The 7,919-nt window shown below is 37.8% G+C and overlaps 1 pseudogene; it reads right to left on the bottom strand.

The window, feature by feature from the left end:
• Positions 1 to 1,955: 1,955 nt before the first annotated feature.
• LOC102850567 overlaps positions 1,956 to 7,919 on the bottom strand; it is a 15,752-nt pseudogene continuing 9,788 nt past the window's right edge.

Below are 7,919 nucleotides of genomic sequence, written 5' to 3'. Positions count from 1 at the left end.
CTTCGGGGTCATTATTCCGTTCATTATACACAGTCATATGTAAAACGTTAGTGGTTTAGTGACCGAATTCTAGCCTTCTACCATGGAGATCTAAGTTCAATTCCTGGCCAATTCACTTTAGTCTGCTAATCAATCAGTGGAAATTAATATATTAATGAGGTTGAAAGGTTTTGGTAGCTTCCAGACCAAGACAGACTATTAAAGCTTGTCTGGTGATCTACTTTTTATTAATTAAAAAATGCTCTTATAATTGTCTTGGTCATTGTTTCCTATAGATACCGAGGCTTTTGCTAGTTAAACTAGTTTTCATTGGGTTCATTTTACTGTCACTCAATCAGTGAAGAAGACGATTAGTAAAACATCTGGCTATAGGTCTTCCAAAAGAAAGGAGAAAGGACTAACAAACAAGTACATAATGCTTTAAGAGTTCCACGTCTTTCACATACATTCTCATCTGGCCCTCATAACAACTCTGTGGGGGAGGAAGCAGAGGTCATTCAACCATGATCATGACTTTCAGAGTAGTTAACTGACATACCCAAGCTTCTAGTCAGTAAATGATTTGTATTAACATCAGTCTTTGGCCTAGAATTTCAGCACCTGCTCGTACTTGCCCTACCTACTTCACAAGGACAGTGAAGCTAAAATGAATTCAAGGCTAGAAAAATACTTTGAGGAAAAAAGCACTAGATAATTTTACCCACAAACTATGATCTCCTGTGATATATATGGCTCATTCCCCTTCTGATTCTAGCTTAGGTAGACATAAACCCAGAATTATTTCATTTGCTTCTATTCTGTGCTCACTTATGTAATTTTCATATGGGTAAGGGAAGTGTGATCTTATTTTAAGTTATCTAAATTACAATTAGGATAACTGTAATTTATATAACTTAAAATAGCAAACTGAAAAATAATTAACACAGCAAGCAAGACGAATGTGCAACCAGGACCTTCTGAAACACAGAGTAAGCAAGGAAACATTATCAGACAGAGTGATTGCTTAGAAAGGATTTATGGAGTCCAATTTCAGACTGGCACATAGTTATCTAAAGCAAAGTGGTGTCAATGGCAAAGAAGATGCCCATTCTTCATTATACAAACAAGAGCAGAGGATTTGTGGGGACCTGTGCAAAACCATCTATCACATAGATCTTCCCAGCTGCCTACAGGGAATATCGACAACAATGTCCCCTTCATTTTAAAAAATGACTATACCTGTGCTTACAGTCTGAACTAGACTGAGGACTAGCTCCATGCTAAATGTCCCTGGTTAAAACATAACGAGTACGATCATTCCTAATGAGACTAGCAAACGGAATGCTTTTTAAGGTCATGAAACTATTTAGATGGCTGTATTCTGAGATCTTGGAGAGAGGGCAGCCAGAGCGCTCTTTGGAGGCAAGGGTGATTAGGCTTCACTCCACATACTTTGGGCATGTTTCTAGGAAGGACTGTTTCTTGGAGAGGGACATGTTGCTTGGAAGGTTGGAGGGTAGCGAAGAAGAGGAAGACCCTCAACCAGGTATATTGACACAGTGACTACTGCAATGGGCTCTAGTGTGTCAGGAAATGTGAAGGTGGCACAGGATAAGACAGAGTTCAGACTTGTTGTTTATAGGGTTGCTGATTTGTACTCAACTTGACGACACCTAACAACAGCAACAGTCTAAGGTAGTTTTTGGTGGGTTTTTGTTTTGTGTGTGTGTGTGTGTGTGTGTGTGTGTGTGTGTGTGTGTTTGTGTGTTTCAAGACTGACTTTGGTTTCTCCCAAAGGACATTATATGGAGTTGTTATTGCTGATTCTAAATATGTGTTTTTAATAATGTAAATGTGTTACATTAATTTAACATATTAGAAGAATTTTATAGCATCTGTTCAGAAAAGATTATGTACTATAACAAAGTGTTTAAGTCATACAAAACCATTTTCCACTGTCTTTTCAGCTGAGAATACTATTTGCTCCACTTCTCTTCCTGAGGTGGTTCATAATGAGCAAGCTTTGTTTAAAACTTTTTTTATATTCTTCTACAATAGTTTAATATTTCTCTTTCATATCTGCCAATTCTAGGGGAAGTAGTTTTATTTCTATATTTCCTGGGGTGGAAGCGCCTAAATAATGTCTTTAAAAGTCCAGTGGGTTTCTCCGGTTCTTCAAACATCTTAATCAGGTGTTGTTAAGTTAATCAGGACAACACGAGTGTGTCCAGCACCCTCCACTTTTCTATTTTTGGAACTGTTTGCCCATTCAGTCGGCAGCTTTGTAATGAGCCAATGTGACAGCAACAAGGGCAGAGCTGATGTGGGAGACTCTGGCTGGCAGTCTTTGGTTGGCACCATGCTTGGTGATCTGTTGTTGTTGTCATGTGCCATCTAGTCACTTGTGACTCATAGTGACCTTACTTACTAGAGCTCTAAACCCTGCAAATCTTACCATCTCTGACACGCCTACTCCCACTACCCCAATCACGGAATCGATTCATCTCATTGAGGGTCTTCCTCTTCTGCACTATCCCTCCACTCTCCCAAACGTGATGTCCCTCTCCAAGCACTGGTCCTTCCTTGCATCATGCCCAAAGCATGTCAGACAAAAATTCAGAATCCTTGACTCCAAGGAGCAGCCTGTCTTCACCCTTTCCAGGACAAACTTGTTTGTTCTTCTAGCAATCCATGATATATTCAACACTCCTCCAGCACCACAGCTCAAAGGCATAAATTATCTTTCTATCATCCCTAGTCACTGTCTAGTTCTCCGATGCATAGCACACAATTGTGAAGACCATAACTCGGATCAGATTCACTTTAAGCTCCAGAGTGATATCATTGTTCTTCAGTACTTTCCAATGCAATATGTCTCTTGATTTCCTGGCTGCTGGTACCAAGAGTGTTGACTGTGGAGCCAAGTAAACTAAAACTGTTAACTATCTCTATCTCTTCACCATCCATACTGATGCTGCCAATTGGCCCAGTGGCAAGAATCTTTGTTTTCTTGAAGTTGAGCTTCAATGAGTGTTGAAGGCTGCAGTCCTAGATTTTCTGCAGCAAGCGTTTCAAGTCCTCCTCAGTTTGAGCAAGCAGAGTTGTGTCATCTGCATAACAGGTTGTTGATTAATCTTCCACCAATCCTGATGCTTAATTCCTCCTCATACAGCCCAGCATCCGGGATGATCTGTTCTACATACAGATTGAAGAAGTATGACAGAAACATCCCTGGTGGACCCCCTTTACAATTTTGAAGCATGCAGTGTCTCCTTGCTCTATTCAGACAACTGCCTCTTGGTCCAAGTATAGGTTTTGCAGAAGCACATTCAAGTATTTTGGGATTCCCATTCTTCTCAGAGTCAGCCACAGCTTGATGTGATCTATACAGCCAAAGCCTATGCATAGTCAATGAAGCACTTAGAGACATTCCTCTGGTACTTTATGCTTTTTGCCGTGATCCATCTAACATTATCTATAATATCTCTAGTACCACGATCTCTTCTAAACCCAGCCTGCACATCTGGGAGTTCTCTGGTGAAGTGTTGTTCTAGTTGTTTTTGGATCATTTTCAGCAGAATCATATTTACATGTAACATTAATGATATTGTTCGATAATTTCCACACTCTATTGAGTCACCTTTCTCTGGAATGGCAATAAATATCGATCTCTTCTAGTAAGTTGGCCAAGTGGTTGTCCTCCAGATTTCTTGGCACAATTTAGTGAGCAAATCCAGGGCAGCATCTGTTTATTGAAATATATCAATCGATATGCCATCACATCCTGGAGTCTTGTTTTTTGCCAAGTCCTTCAGAGCAACTTGAACTTCCTCCATCACCACAGTCTCTTGCTCATGCGTTATTTCATGAAATTCTTCTGTGTCAGTCAATTCTTTCTGGTTGAGTGACTCTGTATACTCCTTCCATCTTCTTTTAATGCTTCTTGGATCATTTAGTATTCTACTAAAGCATCCTTAAGTATTTACCACTCATGGCTTGAATTTGTTTTTTCAACTCCTTCAGTTTAAGAAACCCTTAACAAGTTCGGCACTTTTGATTTTCTGACTCCAGCTCTTCGCACATTTCATTATAGTATTTTGCTGTCATCCTGAGTTGCTCTTTGTAATTTTCTGTTCGTCTCTTTAATTTCTTGATTTCTTCCTTTAGCTTTGGCTCCTCAGCACTCTAATGCAATATTCAGAGTCTCATCTGACATCCATCTTGGTCTTTTCTTCTTCTTCAGCCTTCTTTTTGCATGATTCTAATGATCTTTTGCATTCTTCATGATGATATTCTCGATATCCTCTGACAGCTCAAATGGTCTATGGTCATTGGTTCTCAAGGCCTCAAATCTGTTCATGAGATGGTTTTGACATTCGAGTGGAATAGACTTGAGGTAAAATTTTGGTTTCTGTGGATTTGATTTCATTTTCTTCAACTTCAGCTTGAACTTGTGTATGAGTTCTTGGTGGTCTGTCCTGCAATCAGCACCTGGCCTGGCTTTCATAGCTCATATTGAGCTTCTCCAGTGAGTCTTTTCACAAATGTAATCAATTTGATTCTTATGCATACCATCAGGTGAAATATCCATGTGTATAGCCTGCATGGTACTTATAAAAGGTATTTGCGATGAATAAATCATTGACTGTGCAGAATTCTGGCATTCTATATCCAGACTCATTTCTGTCACCGAGCCCATGTTTTCCAGCTACTGATCCTTCTTCCCTCTTCCCAACTTTTGCTTTCCAGTCGCCCATTATTATCAATGCATCTTGATTGCATGTTCAATCGATTTCTGATTGCAAAAGTTGATAGAAATCTTCCATTTCCTCCTCTTTGGCTCTAGTTGTTGGTGCATATATTTGAATGATAGTGGTATGCACACAACTTCCTCACCATATTGTAGTTTATGATGGACCTAGAAATGATATTTTAATTATGAAACTAACCAATTTTTTATCACCTTTCTTCCCTGGCATAGTAGATCATATGATCATCTGATTAAAAATGTCCCATGCCAAGCCACCTCATTTCGCCAATACTTTATATGTCAATATTTATGCATTGCACTTCTTTTGTAACAACGTCCAATTTTCCTACATCCATACTTCTCACATTCCATGTTCCAATCACTAATGTCTGCTTAGAGCTGTTCTACCTTCTTTGTGTTTCCATATCAGAGATCTCAGTCTCAATTGCCATGTGTGCTAGTCTAAGTATTAGTGTAAGTGTGCTCTATTGTACATAGGGTTTTTGAAGACCTGTTTAAAAAAAATTATATTGGTTTACATACAAAATTCATATACATTGTGTTTCATTCATATACACTGTATTTCACACAGTCCTTCATTCACATTGTGTTTGAAACTTAGCCTTTGAAAACCACATAAATCACAGTAATCTGATCTGTACCTAATCACAGGAGTAGTAGTGTATCAGATAGTTGGATCAATAAACAAATGGTGAAGAAAAAACAAATCACTGAAGAGAATTTAAAATCATGTGTATAGATGCTCTACCATCATTGAAGAAGTGTTAACTCTCAGCTTTACAAGGTTATTTACTTTCAAAATTGTACAATATGGCAAGAAATAAAACAACTTTACAGTACAGAAATCTTAAAAGGTTGCCTCAACCAGGTGTTGACATCAATATTTACAGTGATAAGTCATGTTGATAACATATGCCCTTGATATGATGTGATGAAAATGTTTACTTCTATGATCTTCTTCAACAAAGCCCATAACCTCAGCCTAAGTATGAAAAAAAATATCAAGCACTTTTCATTTGAAGGACATCTGAAATACTTTAATAGAATTCCTCAAAGTTATCAGGATTCTAAAAAAAAAATAAAATTATCTGAGTCTAGAGGAGCTCTGGATTGGGTCTTGCAATATTGTTGTTAGGTGCCACTTAATCAAGTATGACTCACGGTTACCCCATAAACAACAAATCTAAACCCAGTTTTATCTTGTGCCAATCTCACAATCTGTGACACACTCAGGCCCATTGCTATAGTCACTATGTTGGTTTATTTTGTTGTAGGTCTTCCACTCTTCTACTGTCCTTTCACCTTTCTAAGCATGATGGTCTTCTCTAATGCCTTTTATTTCCTAGCAACAAGCCCTGATAACTTCATGAACATCAGAGCAACGCAGATAGGTGTAGTATTAAAAGTGGAGCTCAGATAGGAAGTCATACAACTATGAGAAGAAACAGCTGCAAACAACCATCAATGATTGGTAAGTACAAATTATGAATGTAGAAAAATGGGAAACTGTAAAAAAATGCAACAGAAGGCATGAAGAGCTATATTCTTGGCATTCGTGTGCTGAAATGTGGCCTGGGCCACTTTGAGTCAGACAATCATATGATCTGCTATGTTAAGAATGAAAAACTGAGGAAGAATGCTTTGGTATTCATAAAGAGGAAAAGTTCAAGGTCTATCCTAAAGTACAACATAGGTGATGGGGTTATATCACTCACATATACATATACATACACATACAAGAAAGACTTGTTAACACTACTATTATTCAAATATATACACCAACAACCAAAGACAAAGAGAAAGAAATTGAGGATTTAGACCAACTTTTACAGTGAGAAATTGATAAAAAATATGATCAAGATGCATTAATAATTATTGGAGCCTGGAATGGAAAAGTTGGAAGCAATGAAGCAGGAATGATAGTAGGAAAATACAGACTTGATGACAGAAATGAGAGGGGAGAGCAAATAATTGAATTCTGTATATTCAATGATTTATTCATAGAAAATACTTTTTTATAAGAAACACAAATAGTGACTTTACATATGAATTCCACCTGACAGTTTGCACAGGAATCAGATTGACTACATCTGAAGAATCATTAGAGAAAGTATCAGGAGTCAGAACGAGAACAGCTGTTTACTGTGTAACAGGCCACCAATCACTCATGTGCAAGTTCAAGTTAAAGACGAAGAAGAGTAAAACAATCGACATGAAGCACAATATAACCTTGAGTCTATTCCACTAGAATGAAAAGAAATCACTGAAGAACAGTTTTGAGACATGGGTCACTAATGATTCAGGACCAGAGGAGCTGTAGCATGAAATCTAGGGTCTCATCCATGAAGATAGCAAAAGGTCATCACAAAGACAGAGGAGAAAGAAAAAGCCAAAATGGATGTTAGAAGAAAATATGAAAATTGCATGAGAGGGTTGACAAGCTGTTTTAGTAAATCTGCTGTCAGGGACCTCGGAAATAAAAGAGATGAACAGAAGATTTCAAAGGTTAGCTTAAGAAGACAAAAAAACAAAAATTACAATGAAATATGCAAAGGGCTGGCATAAAAAAATACAAAGAGAAGTAATCATTTAGCATTTCTCAAACTGAAAGAACTGAAAAATACATTGAAGCTTGAGTTGTCATACTGAAAGATTGGGAAATTCTCTAATGATCCAAGATGCATTAAAAGACGATAGAAGGTCTTTCCATATCTTTTGTCCAATTTTGTAATTGGGTTATCAGTCTTTTTCTTCTGGAGGTTTAGGAGTAATCTGTACACTTGTTAGGAGACCCTTGTCTGAGATAATATTGAAAAATGGTTTTTCCCCAGTCAGTAGGTTTTCTTTTCACCCTGTTGGGAAAAAAATTGTTAAGCACAGAAATGTTAGTTTTTAGAAAGTCCCCTTCATCAGTTTTATGTTCTCCAAACTGTGCATTTCTGGATGTGTTTAGCAGTCTCTTTATACCATAGACTGGGCTGTCTAAGCATGATCCTAGTTTGTCTCTTAGGATCTTTATGGTTTGGGGTTTTACCCCAGGTCTCTGATTCACCTTGAGTTGATTTTTGTGTGTGGAGTGAGATGTAGATCCTGTTTTAACTTTCTGTAGTTTGCAGCCCAGTTTTGGCTGCATCATTTGTTGAAGAGGTTGTCATTTATCCATTTGATG

This window comes from Elephantulus edwardii, unplaced genomic scaffold (assembly GCF_000299155.1).
Source record: "Elephantulus edwardii isolate Elephantulus edwardi_28Jun2011 unplaced genomic scaffold, EleEdw1.0 scaffold00053, whole genome shotgun sequence".
In the NCBI taxonomy this organism is placed as follows: domain Eukaryota; kingdom Metazoa; phylum Chordata; class Mammalia; order Macroscelidea; family Macroscelididae; genus Elephantulus; species Elephantulus edwardii.
The sequence above is the reverse complement of the archived record's forward strand: the minus strand, read 5'-3'. Positions and strand labels throughout refer to the sequence as shown.